The following is an 18447-nucleotide window of genomic DNA, read 5'->3' on the forward strand; positions in this document are numbered from 1 at the left end:
TCCATTGACTTACATTCTCTCTTCTCCTCCTCTGCTCTTTGGCAAATACAAACTTCTGTCTGCAGGGTGAAGACACTTATCTCACTGCAGGTAGATTTATAGTTATGGCCACCGGGGACAACGATTAAATCACTCTGTTGTCTTAATTTGGATGCACAAAAAAAGTTTGCACTGAAGTGAAACCGGCCTTAACCCCTTAAGAACATGGTCTATTCTGGCCACGAGGTCGCAATGATTTTTGGGGGATTTTCATCTCCACCTTTCAAAAGCCATAACTTTTATATTTTTCTTTGACATGACCATGTGAGGGTTTTATTGGTAGCATTTTCAGGTATATATAATGTATTGTAAATTTTTTATTCATTTTTGGGGGCTGGGAGAAAAAAAATCTGCCTTTTTTGACAGTGTTAATCAGACAGCATGAGGCCTTATTCAGACGTCTGTTCCAGAACTTAGCTCCGCCCTGTCCCACCCCTCCCATTGCAAATAGTGGTGAGGGGCGGGAGCTCAGTGCACTGCTCCCGGCCCTTCCAGCCTCCTCCCCCTGCAAAGAGGGACACCGTATATCGGCCGGGGGTGAGAACCCAGCCGATATACGGACGTCTGAATAAGCCCTAAATTACATAATAAATTACTTTCTGTGTGCTGCTATGATTGCAATGATACCCCAATTTTTTTTTTAGATTTTTCCATTATTGCACGGCAAAAACCCCTGTTTTTTTAAAGCTATTATTTTTTTTACATCGTTGCATTTAAAGTTCCTTCACTTTTTTATTTTTCCATAGACGGAGCTCTGTGCAGGCTTGTTTTTTGCATGACGAGCTGTAGATTTGAATGGTATATACAGCTTTTTTGGTCACTTTTATTGCATTTTTTGAAAGGCAAAGTGAACAAAATAAGCATTTTGCTTCTGTCTTTTTGGTGTTTTTTTTAGGGTTTTTGCAATACAGGATAAATAGTATGTTCAATTTATTGAACAGATACGATGATACCAAATATGTTGGATTTTCAACATTTGTGTTATACAAACAGGTGAAAGTGCGCAGAAAAGGTTTTTTTTAATAAAGAGGTTTTTTTTACACTCTTTTCCCCCTTTTTTATGTCCCTGTAGGGGACTTGAATCATAAAAACTATGATCGCTATGATAATGCATTGAAGTACTTCTGTATTGCAATGCATTATCGCTTACAATAGCGATCATAGGCCATGGCTAGCCCTGACACTAGTGTATGGCGTGCATTTGCCATGGCAACCCATTGGCTCTCCACGATTACATTGTTGAGTGCTGATGACGTCTGTGAATGTATGGGTTAGCAGTGGGGACCGATGTTCTCATAGATTCCCACTATTGCAGCGGGAGGCCATCTGTCAGTCACAGCCAGCTCCTGCTGTTGGATGGCAATGGCATGGGCCCATGCCATCCACAGGATGTAAGTATACATCCTGTTGCGTTAAGTACCATGTGCCCAGGATGTAAACTTATGTCTTGTGGCATTAAGAGGTTAAAGGGGTGTTCTGGTTTCAGCAAGTATATATTCCTTGCATTAAAAAAATGATGTAAGTTTCCAATATACTTTGCATATCAATTTCTCATGGGTTTCAAGACCTTGGATTGCTGGCATTTCATTGTATACTCCCAATGGAGTATAACTTAGTCCTGGTCATGTGGTGGACACACCTTTTTCAGCACCTGGCAAAGGCAGGTACCAGAACCTACTGAGGTTGGAGGTGCCCATTCAGGGGTGAGATTGATCTAGACCTCATTCTTTGAAATTAATCCTATCTGTGCCGTAAAAACATGGATAGAACTGACTGTGACCGTGGCAATGCAGGAAACCGAGCACTTCCTGTTCCGCTGTCCGCCACCTTCTATGTCACGCGGGTAGTATACTGATATAATTACGCTGCCTGAGTAGTTCTACACCATCCTGATCAGAAGAGGCCAAGACAGAGGAATCAAAGAATAAGGTGAAGGGACCAACACCGGTGAAAGCATGATGTGTCAAAGGTTTTGCAAAGCAGTAGGTTTACTCCAAGGGTAATGCACATAGGACGGATTTGCTGCTAATTATCCATGAGGGTTTGTGCACGAAAAATCAGCAGAAGAATACAATAGCAGTAAAGGGGATTGATTTTAACAAGAGAAAATCAGAAGAATCTCTATCTGCGTTTCATTTATTACATCAAGGCTTTCGACTGCGTTGAGCATAGTAAGCTTTGTGAAGCACTGAGGGCAGTAGGAGTACAAGTACACCTGATCACGTTGATCAGGTCACTCTACAGCAATCAAGAAGCCATAGTGAGAGCCAGGCATGGGGATATAGAATGGTTCAAGATAAAAAAAGGCACAAGACAAGGATGCATCATCTCTCCTTTTCTTTTCAACTTCTATATGGAAGTGATCACGAGACAACCGGACTTAAGTGATCAAGGTATTGGGTTGAAAATAGGTGGAAAAACCATCAGTAATTTTAGATACGCAGACGATAAGCAGAGACAGCGAAGCATCTGAAGACGCTGATCCTGAAGCTAAAAGAAGAAAGTGAGAAAATGGGACTTTACCTAAACATCAAGAAGACAAAGATCATGACCATGGCCAACAAGGAAGTCCACATAAAGGTCAACAACGAGGAAATCAAAGTGGTTAATAGTTTTGTATTCTTTGGGTCCCTCATTGATCATGGTGACATCTCAATAGATAATATAAAGCATCGATTAGCACTGGGGAATATGGCTATGGTGAGCTTGGATCAAATATGAAAGTATATAGCTGTCTCAATCACCATCAAATGAAGGTTAATCACAGCCTTTGTCTTCCAGATTGCAACACATGTGAAGATTGAGGATAGCAGACAGAAGAAAAATTGACGCTTTCGAGCTGCGGTGTTGGAGAAAGCTTCTATGAATCCTCTGGACAGCTAGGGTCACCAACAAAGCTGTCCAAGACCGTATCAACCCAGAGGTGTCCCTGGAAGACAAGATCACTAGATAGAGACTGACTTACTTTGGGCACGCGATGAAGGAGAATTCACTGGAAAAAGAGATGCTACTTGGAATGGTAAGTGTTAAAAGGAAATAGGGAAGACAAAAGACACGTTGGCTGAACACCATCAAGAAGGACAAGGAAATGGACATTAGGCAATTGGAAGAAGCTGTAGAGAATAGAGAAGCTTGGAGAGGATGGGTCTACAGATTATCCAACAGTCGGACACGACTAAATGGATTGAATTGGAATGGAAATTGACCTCCAGTGCAGATTTGTATATCTGCAGCATGTCAATTTATTCTGCAGAATCTGTACACTGACTTCACGGGGGTCAAAATCCACCATAAATCTTCAAGGAAATATATTGTTGCAGATTTTGTTGTGGGTTACATCTGAGGCAAAATCTGCAGTTGTGCATTTCAAACCATTAGCCCCCCCTCCCTTGACATTTTATCATTACCTCCTAAACCTTCTTATGTAAAATGTTCCTTCCTGTAAAGCCTTGAGTTTCCTTTTTAATTCAGAAATCAATCACTATAGTCTATGTATGCAAATTAATCCTCAACCAGGAGGAAGAGCTGGCTATCTACTAACTATCGAAGGTAGTTTCCCCATGAATCAATGTCAGACCCTTTAAAAGACCGTAAAACATAACTAAAGATTAGAGATGAGCGAGCACCCAAATGCTCGGGTCCGCGTTATTCGCGTCGAGCTCTTTGTGAAATTCGAGAGCTCTACTAGAGTAACGAACTACATTGACTACAATGGGTGACTTGAGCATTTTTGTATGTGGGAGGCCAGGTGCCGAGCTTTTTTTTTTCTAGGTTCGCCTCTCTCACGCTCTCTCTCTCTCTCTCTCTCTCTCCCTCCTGCCTGCCAGACAAAAAATTTTCCATTAACGCGTGCTGCGTCGCGGCGGGGAGGGGCCAAAACAGGCACGTCACAGCGGGGAGGAGCCAAAAACTGGGGCGGGGTTGAACACGAATTGATGCTCGTTCAAGTAACGAGCACCATTGAGTACGCTAATACTCAAACGAGCATCAAGCTCAGCAGAGTATGTTCGCTCAACTCTACTAAGGATATAAGACAAACTACAATGTTCCCTGTAGGAAAAACGATGCCCATCAGCAGTCAGCTGGTTCAGGTTTTTTGCCCCATGTCAGTGAAGCTCAGGGTACTTGATGTGTGTCTGGGATGGTACTATTTTTCTTAGTGGACAGGTGGGATAGGGAGTCTTGTAGGCCATGCAATATTCCCTGAAAAAAAAAATGGTATGCAAAGTGGCTCTTACCAAGGAGCAAGAAGACTGTCTCTCTCGTGCCACCTATTGCATAAAAACCCTTCACATTTTCTGCCTGACCATTTAGCAGGCACTCTCCACCCCTCCAGGCCAACATCAAGGCTCTTTGTCGCGGCTTGTCGGTCACAACAATGTTGTGGCGTGGTGATTTCAACACAAGCAAAGACCTGTTTCCTTGTTAAGTGAGGATATGGTCCTGATAGTGGTAATCATCACCCTACGTCTGTGCTGAGCAAGGTGTTCGTGTGCTGCACGGACGTGACACTCTTCATCTAACCACCCAGCACCTTAGTCTGCATTAATGAGGATCAATGCCTCGAAACAGCTGTCTGCAGGTGGGTGTCCATTCATTATGGAGAAGATTCTGCTTTGGCTTCTATCATTAGTAAAGCCGGTTTCAGATGAGCTTATTATGGGCTCATTTCTGCATCCGTAATAAGGACGTGTGTCCCAGCCTGACCACGGAGTTTACTGACCTAAACTTGGAGCATCATAGGGACCTACAATGCTCCGAGTTTGGGTCAGTATACCCCCAGTCAGGCTGGGTCACATGTCCTTATTACAAACGCCCATAATACTCTAGTCTGAGATCAGCCTTATGTTGTATCTACCCAGCATTATTTCTCAGTTGTTTGTAGGCAACCTGATATGAGTGGTACCCAATAAAAAACTCTAATCATGTCCCAATATATTTACTATTATTTCATTTAATCTACAATGGGTCCTGAGAGGCTCCTGGGTCGCTACCAGCATAAGCTGTTATTAAGCTTCTGTCAGCCAAATTGTACAAAAAACTACTCCTAAGTGAGCCCAAGGGTCGTACATACCACGGAGGCAGACTGTGTGCCTGCTATAATACACAGACAAAAAAGAAATGTCCTGCTGACCCATCACTAGTTAATATTACACCTGCAAGTCCTTGCTTACTGAAGGGGTGCTGCGCATGTTTTGCTAGCTCCAAGGTGGATATCAAGACTATGGAAAAGAATAGACCCCAACATCCTGTAACCTTAATAAGCTTTTTCTTCTTTATTGAATCAACTTATTGAAAGTCATGTTACCACATATACAGTCCAAGCAAAGTGGCTTACGCAATTTGAACACCTCTTGTTCTTAGTCATGGCCTACTATGGGGTCCTTAGAGAAAAAAAGTCCAGCTCTGGTTTTTCCCAACCCCTTCGAAAAACTATGTTCTCTACATACACTGCACAGTTCGCAAAAAAAGGGGTAAGGAATTGGCCAAAGAGTCATGGAAGGGGTGTGGAGGGGTCAAACAAATATCAGTCTCTTCTGTCCTGCGTGGCAAAGCACAGAAAATTAGTAAGATAATTTTACATGGAATGTATAAAGGAGCCCCTTCCCTTTTGGAAATCAGTTGGGTTCTCAGCTGGTGGTCCCTAACAATGTTACCCCTTGACATGTCTTTATTGTATTGAAGTTGGAATTCTCCAGGAAGAAAACCAAAAAGTTGCATTGAGTGGGGTTTTTTTGGCCATCAAAGACAAATAAATGAATGATAATAAATTATAATAAACAAATAGAATTAAAAAAAAAGGTTCTCAGCCCCCAAAGATCTGTCCTTCCATTTACAAATATCAGTTACCCCTAGAATTGAAGCCATCCTAAGGGTGGCTCACACACAGCACTTTTCGGAAATCTGCAACGTTCTTAATGGTGTTTTTCCACAGATTTTTTGCTTCTTTTTTGTGGCAAAAATCGCTGTGGTCGGATGTTAGCTGCAGGTGAATCGGGGAATATAAAAGGTACTACAAGCACTGTTTTTGTAGCCTTTTTTTGTCATTTGTCATGTGTTTTTTAAGTCAGTAGAACTTTTTTCAGTCACAGGTGCCTGTAGATTTGTCATTTGTTTCTGACATTTTTGCATTGGCTTCTCTATAGAAAAAAAAAATGGCAGAAAAAAACCTACATGTTCACATGCACAAATAAAAAAAATACCACCCAAAAAGTATATAAATCATAAAATCAACTAAAATTTGCTGTTTTTTTTTTTTTTTTTTTTAAATACCAACAAATAACACCACCTTAAAGTGTGTGCGAAGGAAACCAACTTGTGGTTAATTCATAAAACTGAATAGCAGCTATTTATCAATGATAAATAAAAAAAATACAGAAAAGTAATACAAAAATAGATATAAATGACAACATAGTGAACGTGTGCAGAAAAAAAACCAAACTAAACATAACCATGAAAAACACTGCTACATACACATAGGCAGCAACACACAATCAAAGATAGATAAAAGGCAAAGGACAATGACACATAAACGAGTAAAAAAGTTACAAAAATCTAATGATCTATGATAACTAGATATGCAGAACATCAATGAAATATTCAAAGATGTAAATAAATCGGAACTAATTGCAGTTTTCTAACAATAAAACATCACACTTGCCTTTACAACCAACAAATTCTGCTGTAGAACAGAGGATGGAATCACCAGATCCACAGCTGATAACTATGATGGGGAGTGCGAGAATGACCAACTTAAAGCAAATATTGCTTGGTGGACGGAGGGGGCGGGACCATTCTCACAGCAATAGTTCAAATGGGTGGGGAGATGCAAAAAAAGGTAGCTGATAAATAGACCTATCGATAGATAGAGAGTCTGATAGAATGTGATATATAGATATGAGATAGAGATTAGATACATATAAATTGGAAATTAGATAGATAGATATGAGATAGATAGATATGAGATAGATATGAGATAGATAGATAGATAGATAGATAGATAGATAGATAGATATTAGATGATATGTGAGATATGGAGATTACTTAGATGTTAAAATGGGGATTAGATAGAGGAAACACAGAAAGACAGAATCTATCTATCTATCTAATATCTATCTATCTATCTATCTATCTATCTATCTATCTATCTATCTATCTATCTATCTATCTATCTATCTATCCATATCACATTCTGTCTTTCTGTCTTTTTATCTATGTAATCTCTATTTTAATAACCAAGAAATCTCCATATCTACCATATCATCTACCTACATGTTTGATAGATATTAAAATGCTGATTAGGTATGTTGATACTTGAGATAGATGATATGTGATATATAGATAGGAATGAGATAGAGATTCCATAGATATTAAAATGAAGAACTGGCTTCACTAAAATCAATGGAAGCGTTGCCTCCTAGTACACTTCCCACTCCTCAAAGAAGTCAGAGTCAGATGTCCAATTAAGTCCTGGAATATCCCTTTAGGTCTTCTGCTTCTACTCTTTTGAAATTCTACATTATATTGCAGGTCTGATGATTCATCAGACTTTTTGGAATATCACATGCTAGATTGAACGTCTTTTATGGTATTAACTATCCTAGGAATTCATAAAAATAGAGTACATTTCTGCATGTAGGTCCAGTGTTATGTTGAGCACATGATATCTTTATCTATCTATCTCATATCTATCTATCTCTCTCACATTTTATCTTTCTGTGTTTTATCTATCTAATCTTCATTTTAATATATTGTAATCTCCATATCTCACATATCATCTATCTATATGTGAGATAGATATTAAAATACAGATTACATATGTGGATACTTGAGATAGAGATTACATAGATATTAAAATGTAGATTAGATAGATACTGTAGATGATATATAGCTAAATATGAAATATAAAAAGACATGATATCGATGATAAGTAATATATAGCTTAAAACTACATGAATATTAAAATACAGATTCAATGATAGGTAGATAAATGATATTAAGCTAGATATGAAATACGGTTTAGATAGCTAGATAAAAAGATAGATATTAGATAGATGTTAGATAGATAGATGATATAGATTGATATGAGAGAGATAAATAAATATATATATATATATATAGATGATATAAATAGTTAGATATGAGAGAGCTAGATAGATGATATAGATAGATATGAGCTAGATATAAGATAGATGATATAGATAATTACAAAGACATATATGAGAGATAAATAGATAGATATGAGAGAGATAGATATTAGATAGATATGCGATAGATAGATAAGAGAGATCTAGATAGATGATAGATACAGAGATAGATAGGTACTAGATATGAGATAGATAGATACAAAGATATATAGATAGATATGAGATATATAGATAGATATGAGATAGATAGATATTAGAGATAGATAGATATGAGATATATAGATATTAGAGATAGATAGATAGATATGAGATATATAGATATTAGAGATAGATAGATAGGAGATATATAGATATTAGAGATAGATAGATAGATAGATATGAGATATATAGATATTAGAGATAGATAGATAGATATGTGATATATAGATATTAGAGATAGATAGACATTACATAACATACACATTGATAATTATTATCAGGCAATGTATCAGTCTATAAATAGACAAGAAACCTAAATGTTGTATTATAAAGACAACTCCTTATAATGTCATATTAGACAGCAGTGCTATATGTATAATTATAACCATGGAACACCCAAAATTACTACTTATGCAAGACTCCAATAAAACAGCAGTCACAAAAACGGTGCGATGCCTGATTTTTTTGCAAACTACAGTGAAATTGCTTTTGCCCAGCTTTGAGGGAGCTGATAGGTGCCAGATTATCGAATATTCTGAATTATTGAATGTCATATTAATTATACAAAACTATTAGAGGGGTGTTCGATGACTCAGGATAAGTCATCGGCAGTTACTCGACGAGGGCCCACCACTCAGGATGCCCACTGATCAGCTGATCGTTCAGCCAGCTGTAGGTGCAGCGGATCAGATGTTGTCATAGGTGGTAAGGAGGGGGAATGTAAGATCCGGCTTCACTCACACTCAAATCAATAGGACGTTGCCTTCTATTACACTTCTAGCTCCTAAATGCTGTCAGAGTCGGATGTCCAATATTGTCCAGGTATACCCCTTAAGAGTTTCTGCTTCTAATTTTGTGAAATTCCACATTATAGCGCGGTTCTGGTGGTTTATCGGACTTTTTGGATTATCACATACCAAATTAAAAGTATTTAATAGCATTAACTATTTTTGGATTTCCAGTAATCCATAAAATTAGGGAACATTCCTGGATGTAGGTCCAGCGTCATGTTTAGCACATGATAGACCTGTGGTTTTAGGGATTAAGGGCCGGGTATGTTCTGCCTGACAGTCGGTGTGTATCTGCCGGGCTCGTGCTGATATGTTGACATATTGCGGCATGGCCCTGTGTACATTCCCCTCATTTCTGTGTGCTGTAGTGAAACTGAATAACCCACCTAAAATGTTTGGATAATCTCGGGCCCTGTGAATCTGCCTGTAAACATTCCCCTGACTGATCACAAACTAGAATCATATGCCGTGCCATAGCCTGCGGCCAGAAACAAGGCTGAAAATAGCATTACACACAATTATCATACACATGGGGGCTGTGACTATACTGATTGCCATAAGAATCTGGCTTTGGGTCATGTGCAGTAAAGCATGTTACAGGAAGTGCTGCAAAATGCTAGTAGAAATGGCTGGAAATAAACTTGGCCACAATTATTTTTCTCAATTTCATTCGAATCCTTTTATCATAACGTTTTTTTATGTCAAAATGGAAGGATTTTATCTTCATCTAGTTAGGAGCCAATGAAAATTAAGAGATTCTTTTTTTAATATTTTAATTTCTTTTGTAATTTTTTTATGATAATTAATATTTTAAGAAAATGTTTTTGGCTTATTTTTGTCTGCAGATATGGAATAAATTAACCTTTTTTAAATATTTTCATTTATTTCTTATGGTTTTTGTTTTTTTAATTTCATCCAAAGTTTTGCATGCAGACATAGAACTATTTTATCTTGGTTTGGGCAGAAGCCAATGACAAAGGGGGTTTATAAAGTGATGGCATGTCACTAGGATATGCCATCATTTGATTATCGAGGAGTCCAACCTCTGGGATCCACAAGAATCCTAAGAGTGTACCAGCAAAAATGATAAGAGGACCTAGCAATAAACCAGCCTGGAGGTTCCTTTACGCTAAGGATTAGTGGGGGTCCAAAGTCATCAAGTGATGATATATTCTAGTGATGTCATCACATTATAGCACAGGAATACACCTTTTCAAGATATTTTAAAATGCTTTGTTTTTGCTTATTACTTTAGATTATTCCATTTTAGAAAAATATTTTTTATTATTATTTTTAACAAAAATCATCTTATCTCATGTTTTGAAGGCAAAAATAGAATTATTATTTTTATTAAGCTAGAAGCTAATGAACCCTACAGAGTTTCTTTTAATTAAATATGCATTAATGTTTAATTAAACATTATTCTTTTTGGGCCGTGGTCAGACGGGCGTTTTTTCAAGCGTATGAATAGGCGCGATTAAAAATCGGCTCTATTAGAACCAATGCTTTCCAATGAAAGCGGTCACATGTCCGCTTTTTAGAGGTGCTAAATTATCACACGATTTTTCTACACGCGATGTGCGATTTTATTTATTTATTTTTAATTGTTTTTTTTTATTGCGACTATTCATGCGCTAAAAAAATTGCTTGTCTGATTGAGCCCTAAATAAATCTACTTCAATAGAGCAATAAATATGTTTTATGCTTGTAGAATACATCAGGTCAGCCCCATATCACTGACCCAGGGGTCACCACTGTAGGTTTCATTTGTGTTCATCATATTGCCTCATCCTTATAGCATCTGAGAGTTCTTCTTTAGATGTAGCAGAGCCGAGTTTGTCAAATGCTGCAGGCCATTGTAATGTCACAGCTGTATGTTTTATCTCTGATGTCACTCAGTCCAGCAGGTAACCCCTATCTTGGCTCGGTGTGTCACCTTGCTGCACACATGAAGCAGCTACTTTATGAAGCCAGCTCTGCTACATCTATTTAACTGGTTTTACATTTGGCGATGGGATATAAATCTGTTTTTTTCCTTTATACTTTTATATTTTTTATTAGATTTAATATAACGTTTTGGCGCTTATCTGTGTTGCACGTTCTACTACTCTTTGTCATGTGTTTTATAGTGTTCTCATAGGCCGCAGTCACATGGTCGAGGGCGAGATGTGTCCAAGTCTCCCGGGCACAATTTGCATCATACAACACACGGACCCTGTGCTGGTAGATGTGCAAGGAAGGAGGAGGGGGGGGGGGAGTGAATTTTGCATGTCCTACTCTCGTCCATGAATCACGCCAAAATAGCACACTTTTTTTTTACGGATCATCAATCCTGGGGTCTGAAAAGCCCCACTGACTTTAATAGGATCTGGGTTCTCTCTGCATTTGCTCAATTGCAAACTTGGACAGAACTCCCATCTAAAACTCACCAGTGTGAATAGGACCATATATATATATATGTATATGTGCGTGTGTAGCAGGATTGGCACCATAGACCACTCTCACATTATCCCATCATGCACAATGCGCCACGTGACAAACTCAGCAATACTACATTATATATATAGGTATAGCAGGCTTAGGGCTGTATGCGCAAATCCGCTCCCCACAACGGAGCATATTTACTTATTAAGTCTTCGTATTTCTTACTGTTCAAACCCAGCACTATTGCGTGCGCAAAAAAAGCAGAAAGATAGGGCAGAACCTATTTTTCTCGCACACATGAACTGCGTGCGAGAAACACGCTTGTGAGACCAAAACCATTGAAATCAATGGCTTTGCTTCGTCACGTTTTGCAGACATGATTTTCACGTGCGCCAAAACCTCCGCAAACACGGCCGCTTGTTTAAGCCTTAAATATATAAAACCGCATCTTGCTATGACATCATTGGGCCAAATGGCAAATTCAAGTCTACTACATTTAGAAGGTGTTAAACTATGATATATTTCATGTATTGTATTGTCTTTATAGGCTTGAATGTATGGATGCAGCAGAGCTGAACTCGCAATTTCATTCTTTAGGGCTGCATCATTTGTGCATAAGTACAGTCCTATGTAAAACCATAGATAACGCATTATATCGTGTATGTTCTGCCAAATCATAGCAATCGTCTACATCTATATTGTATATTATAATGTACTATATTATCATTTAATATACATTTTTCTCATAGAATAACGTTCAGAAGCAGCAGATCAAAGTTTGATAGATAGATCAAAGAAACATTGTTTCTTCCCAGAGATAACTGAATTGCAACAATGTAGTTGGGTTCTCTGCACTCCTGTGTAAAACTATACCCAACAAAATGACAAACACGGCTCTGCTGCATCTGACAAATTCAGCTCTGCTACATCTATATATAAGTATGTCAACCACAATTTCTAATTAAACTAAGACATGTTATAACATCGCAAAGCGGCCCAATAAGGGGTGATAGTAAGACTCTTACCTCATGGTTCAGTGTCTTCTAGGAACATGAGGGGTGGCAGATTCACTTGGTGACAAGTTTGAAGTTAGAGTCCCACCGGCGGCTTTTGTCATACTGAGTCTCCTCTGCAGCTTACTCACTCCTTCTTGCCCATGAGAGTTCTTCCCTGAAGACTGATGGGCAGCAGGCAGGTCCTGGCACAGTGAGTGCCCCAAGGGTCCAGCACTTTAGGAATAGTTGTGATCTCTCCCTTGTGTGTTGCTGCCTCGGACTCCTCCTGACACTGAGCAGCAGCTCACTGCCTGCTCTCCCTTCAAAGGGCTGCCTTACACTGGAATATAAATGTGATGCTGCACAGACAGTGAGTGGTGTCCCTTGGCCCGGAATCAGAACTTCCTCTCTATTTCAGCCACTAGATTTTTAATATAAAGTTTCTCTTAAAGGAGGTCAAGAAAACAAGCGCATCACTGATGACAAACTCTTAAGTTTCCCCTCGAAGGCCAAGTTCAGATGTGGTGGAATTGTCGCACTTAAAATTCCACGGTTCTTGGAACCGCAGACACCAATGATCTGTAGTCTGTGGCTGGAAGTCTACAATGACCAATATGACCTGACAGACACATGCTGGGAGTTGTAGTTTTGCAACAGCTGAAGGGCCACAGACTAACTTACAAGAACTGGAGGGATAAATAAGCTAGCCTGATGCCAGAGAATTCTTTCTGGTGCTCCTCATAAAAGCCATGTTTCTCTGGTACTTCAGGGCTGGAGAGAACCAAGGGAACTTTAGGATGGTGGGACAGGTAAATACTTTCCTCTCAGATGCACACAAGGGGGGGGGGGGGGGGGAGTAAGAACTTGTCCTAAACCTGTTAGAATGTTGTTATGAGGGTGCTGTCTGATGATAAGCAATTTGCAATATGAACCAAAAGCGTTGTATATATACCTATGGAGAACACTTTAGGCTGTAACTCAAGATCAGCGTCACAGCATAACTGCCAAATATAGTACCTGTATGTACAAGAATATGACTACTAAAATACTGCCCCCTATGTACAAAAATATAACTACTATAATACTGCCCCCTATGTACAAGAATACAACTACTATAATACTGCCCCCTGTGTACAAGAATATAACTACTATAATACTGCCTCCCATGTACAAGAATATAACTACTCTAATACTGTCCCTATGTACAAGAATATAACTACTATAATACTGCTCCTATGTACAAGAATACAACTACTATAATACTGCCCCCTATGTACAAGAATACAACTACTATAATACTGCCCCCTATGTACAAGAATATAACTACTATAATACTGCCTCCTGTGTACAAGAATATATCTACTATAATACTGCCCCCTATGTACAAGAATATATCTACTATAATACTGCCCCTATGTACAAGAATATAACTACTATAATACTGCCTCCCATGTACAAGAATATAACTACTATAATACTGCCTCTATGTACAAGAATATAACTACTATAATACTGCCCCTATGTACAAGAATATAACTACTATAATACTGCACCCTATGTACAAGAATATAACTACTATAATACTGCCCTCTATGTACAAGAATATAACTACTATAATACTGCCCCCTATGTACAAGAATATAACTACTATAATACTGCCCCCTATGTACAAGAATATAACTACTATAATACTGCCCCCTATGTACAAGAATATAACTACTATAATACTGCCCCCTATGTACAAGAATATAACTACTATAATACTGCCCCCTCTGTACAAGAACATATCTACTATAATACTGCCTCCCATGTACAAGAATATAACTACTATAATACTGCTCCTATGTACAAGAATATAACTACTATAATACTGCTCCTGTGTACAAGAATATAACTACTATAATACTGCTCCTATGTACAAGAATATAACTACTATAATACTGCCTCCTATGTACAAGAATATAACTACTATAATACTGCCCCTATGTACAAGAATATAACTACTATAATACTGCCTCCTATGTACGAGAATATAACTACTATAGTACTGCCTCCTATGTACAAGAATATAACTACTATAATACTGCTCCTGTGTACAAGAATATAACTACTAAAATACTGTCCCTATGTACAAGAATATAACTACTATAATACTGCCCCCTATGTACAAGAATATAACTACTATAATACTGCCCCCTATGTACAAGAATATAATTACTATAATACTGCCCCCTATGTACAAGAATATAACTACTATAATACTGCCCCCTATGTACAAGAATATAACTACTATAATACTGCCCCCTATGTACAAGAATATAACTACTATAATACTGCCCCCTATGTACAAGAATATAACTACTATAATACTGCCCCTATGTACAAGAATATAACTACTATAATACTGCCTCCCATGTACAAGAATATAACTACTATAATACTGCTCCTATGTACAAGAATATAACTACTATAATACTGCTCCTGTGTACAAGAATATAACTACTATAATACTGCTCCTATGTACAAGAATATAACTACTATAATACTGCCTCCTATGTACAAGAATATAACTACTATAATACTGCCCCTATGTACAAGAATATAACTACTATAATACTGCCTCCTATGTACAAGAATATAACTACTATAGTACTGCCTCCTATGTACAAGAATATAACTACTATAATACTGCTCCTGTGTACAAGAATATAACTACTAAAATACTGTCCCTATGTACAAGAATATAACTACTATAATACTGCCCCCTATGTACAAGAATATAACTACTATAATACTGCCCCCTATGTACAAGAATATAATTACTATAATACTGCCCCCTATGTACAAGAATATAATTACTATAATACTGCCCCCTATGTACAAGAATATAACTACTATAATACTGCCTCCCATGTACAAGAATATAACTACTATAATACTGCCTCCTATGTACAAGAATATAACTACTATAATACTGTTCCCTATGTACAAGAATATAACTACTATAATACTGCCTCCCTATGTACAAGAATATAACTACTATAATACTGCCCCCTATGTACAAGAATATAACTACTATAATACTGCCTCCCTATGTACAAGAATTTAACTCCTATAATACTGCCTCCTATGTACAAGAATATAACTCCTATAATACTGCCCCCTATGTACAAGAATATAACTACTATAATACTGCCCCTATGTACAAGAATATAACTATTATAATACTGCCTCCCTATGTACAAGAATATAACTACTATAATACTGGCCCCTATGTACAAGAATATAACTACTATAATACTGATCTTATGTACAAGAATATAACTACTATAATACTGCCCCCTATGTACAAGAATATAACTACTATAATACTGCCCCCTATGTACAAGAATATAACTACTATAATACTGCCCCCTATGTACAAGAATATAACTACTATAATACTGCCCCCTATGTACAAGAATATAACTACTATAATACTGCCCCTATGTACAAGAATATAACTATTATAATACTGCCTCCCTATGTACAAGAATATAACTACTATAATACTGGCCCCTATGTACAAGAATATAACTACTATAATACTGATCTTATGTACAAGAATATAACTACTATAATACTGCCTCCTATGTACAAGAATATAACTACTATAATACTGCTCTCTATGTACAAGAATATAACTACTATAATACTGCCCCCCATGTACAAGAATATAACTACTGTAATACTGCCCCCTATGTACAAGAATATAACTACTATAATACTGCTCTCTATGTACAAGAATATAACTACTATAATACTGCCCCCCATGTACAAGAATATAACTACTATAATACTGCCCCCTATGTACAAGAATATAACTACTATAATACTGCCCCCTATGTACAAGAATATAACTACTATAATACTGCCCCCTATGTACAAGAATATAACTACTATAATACTGCCCCCTATGTACAAGAATATAACTACTATAATACTGCCCCTATGTACAAGAATATAACTACTGTAATACTGCCCCCTATGTACAAGAATATAACTACTATAATACTGCCCCTATGTACAAGAATATAACTATTATAATGCTGCACGCTATATACAAAAATACATAAGAATTACCCTTGAAAGCGACAATAATATTTGATTGATTTAATGTCTTTAAACCCTTGCAATAAATACAATTTTTTACATGAAGTACTTAAATAAAAGCATATAGGACAGCGCACAGACACGACAAAAGTGACAACGCTGTGCACAGTATAGTCTTTCTTCAGGAACTCATCAAGCGTGGTTCGTCTTCCTTTATTTTCAAATAAACCTTCAGATTTCCAGGCTTCCCTTTAGGGCATACACAAGTTAACATAAACTATGTAGTGGCCTAAAGTACGGCACTACAGGAAAGCACTTGGCTGCAAGGTAAGATCCACAGTCCTATCTGCTTCTCCTTGAGAAGAGGTGGTGATGCTCATGAGAGGTAATTAGGAGATGTGGCCAGAGCAGAGTTAAATTAGTGTAATCACGGCACTCCAGGGCAAAAACTTGAGGACTTGGGAGAATGTTAGGTAATCTGCAACAGGACCTCCTGCTCTCATTGGTTCACCTGACCTAGAAGGTGAAAGAAGCTTCCGGATTGGTCAGGGGGCTCTGTAAATATAAAACACAACAACATGTGTTGCTGTGATTATGGATTGCATTGTTAAAAAAATGGTCTAAAACATTTTATATGGGAAACTTTTCTGTTCCGGAACCTACAAAATGCCTCAACAAAAAGCGGGAAAACGTCTCAAGCGAAAACGTTTTAGGTGGGAAAATATTACATAGATCTTAGGGACAAAAATTCAGGACCAAGACAAATCGACTTCTTAGGCAGGAACTTCTTAAGTGGGAATCACTTGTATTTCTGGTGTTTGCGTCCTGAACATGTTTGGCGTCACCAGATATATACATAGAGTATTACTAGTACTGATCCCTGCATGCTAAATAGACGAGTGATGGACAGGTCTCTCTCTATCTCTCTATTGGTGCCTTCTGCAGCCCAACAGGCTTACAACAATTTATGCCAAAAAGTCTATGCCAGATCATAGTTGGAGGAGATCTGCCTTTCTGGCGCATAGGCTGGCTAAAGAGGTGCAAATGTATTAAGTGATGAATGTCCGTTAATAAATGTGACTGATCTTACTTCAGCGCAATAGTATTAAAGAGCTGCATAGGATTGCCAGCCGTCAGTAAATTTGCCTCCATGTTGCAGCGTAGTACATTGTCCTCCGGGAACCTGGCGGTACTTCATGCTCTGTGGTTATGGCGGTATGAATCTGCTGACAAGTTCCCTTTATGTACAGAGGCAGGAAATGCTGAGATGATTATTTTCCGTGCTTCTTGCTCTTCACCTTTCACTTATGTCCCTTATTGTAAATGCATCCATCATGTGCGCTGGACATGGAGCCGCTTCTCTCCCGGAGAGGTAGGGAGGGGTCTCCATCATTACTTCCTATTCTCCGGTTGGCTTTTATTTGTATGTTTCCTGTGCTGTAAATAAAGAATTGCTCTGAGCATTGAATGATAAGACTGTACATGACAGTGAACCCGACCCGCCGTGACTGGTGTATAACACACATACTACTAGTTTGCCTTCCTCAGATTTACATAGATGAGGGAAAAGCGCAAGAAACTCTCAATGTCAGGTGATATCAAAGCGGTTGCGCTGTACAGGTGTAACGGGCAGGGTCAGTCCTTTGTCCGGGAAAAACTAATGATGTGTCGTGGGTGGCTCTACCAACCCCTCATGGCAGAGGCGTAACTTGAAGCTCCTGGGCCCCAATGCAAAACCTGTAACGGGGCCCCGAAACTATA

At 38.1% G+C, this 18447-nt stretch overlaps 1 protein-coding gene across 2 annotated transcripts in view; it reads right to left on the reverse strand.

The window, feature by feature from the left end:
* GJA5 (gap junction protein alpha 5) overlaps nucleotides 1-13048 on the reverse strand; it is a 39630-nt gene extending 26582 nt beyond the window's left edge. Inside the window, exon 1 of one of the 2 annotated variants that reach the window (XM_066599406.1) lies at nucleotides 12625-13048. The gene's annotated coding sequence lies outside the window, so the exon portion shown is untranslated. Of the gene's footprint in view, nucleotides 1-6700; nucleotides 6775-12624 lie in introns of those variants that run through there. The other variant, XM_066599407.1, reaches the window with a different exon arrangement.
* Between the last annotated feature and the right edge of the window lie 5399 nt (nucleotides 13049-18447).

The sequence above is a fragment of the Eleutherodactylus coqui genome, chromosome 4 (assembly GCF_035609145.1).
Source record: "Eleutherodactylus coqui strain aEleCoq1 chromosome 4, aEleCoq1.hap1, whole genome shotgun sequence".
In the NCBI taxonomy this organism is placed as follows: Eukaryota; Metazoa; Chordata; class Amphibia; order Anura; family Eleutherodactylidae; genus Eleutherodactylus; species Eleutherodactylus coqui.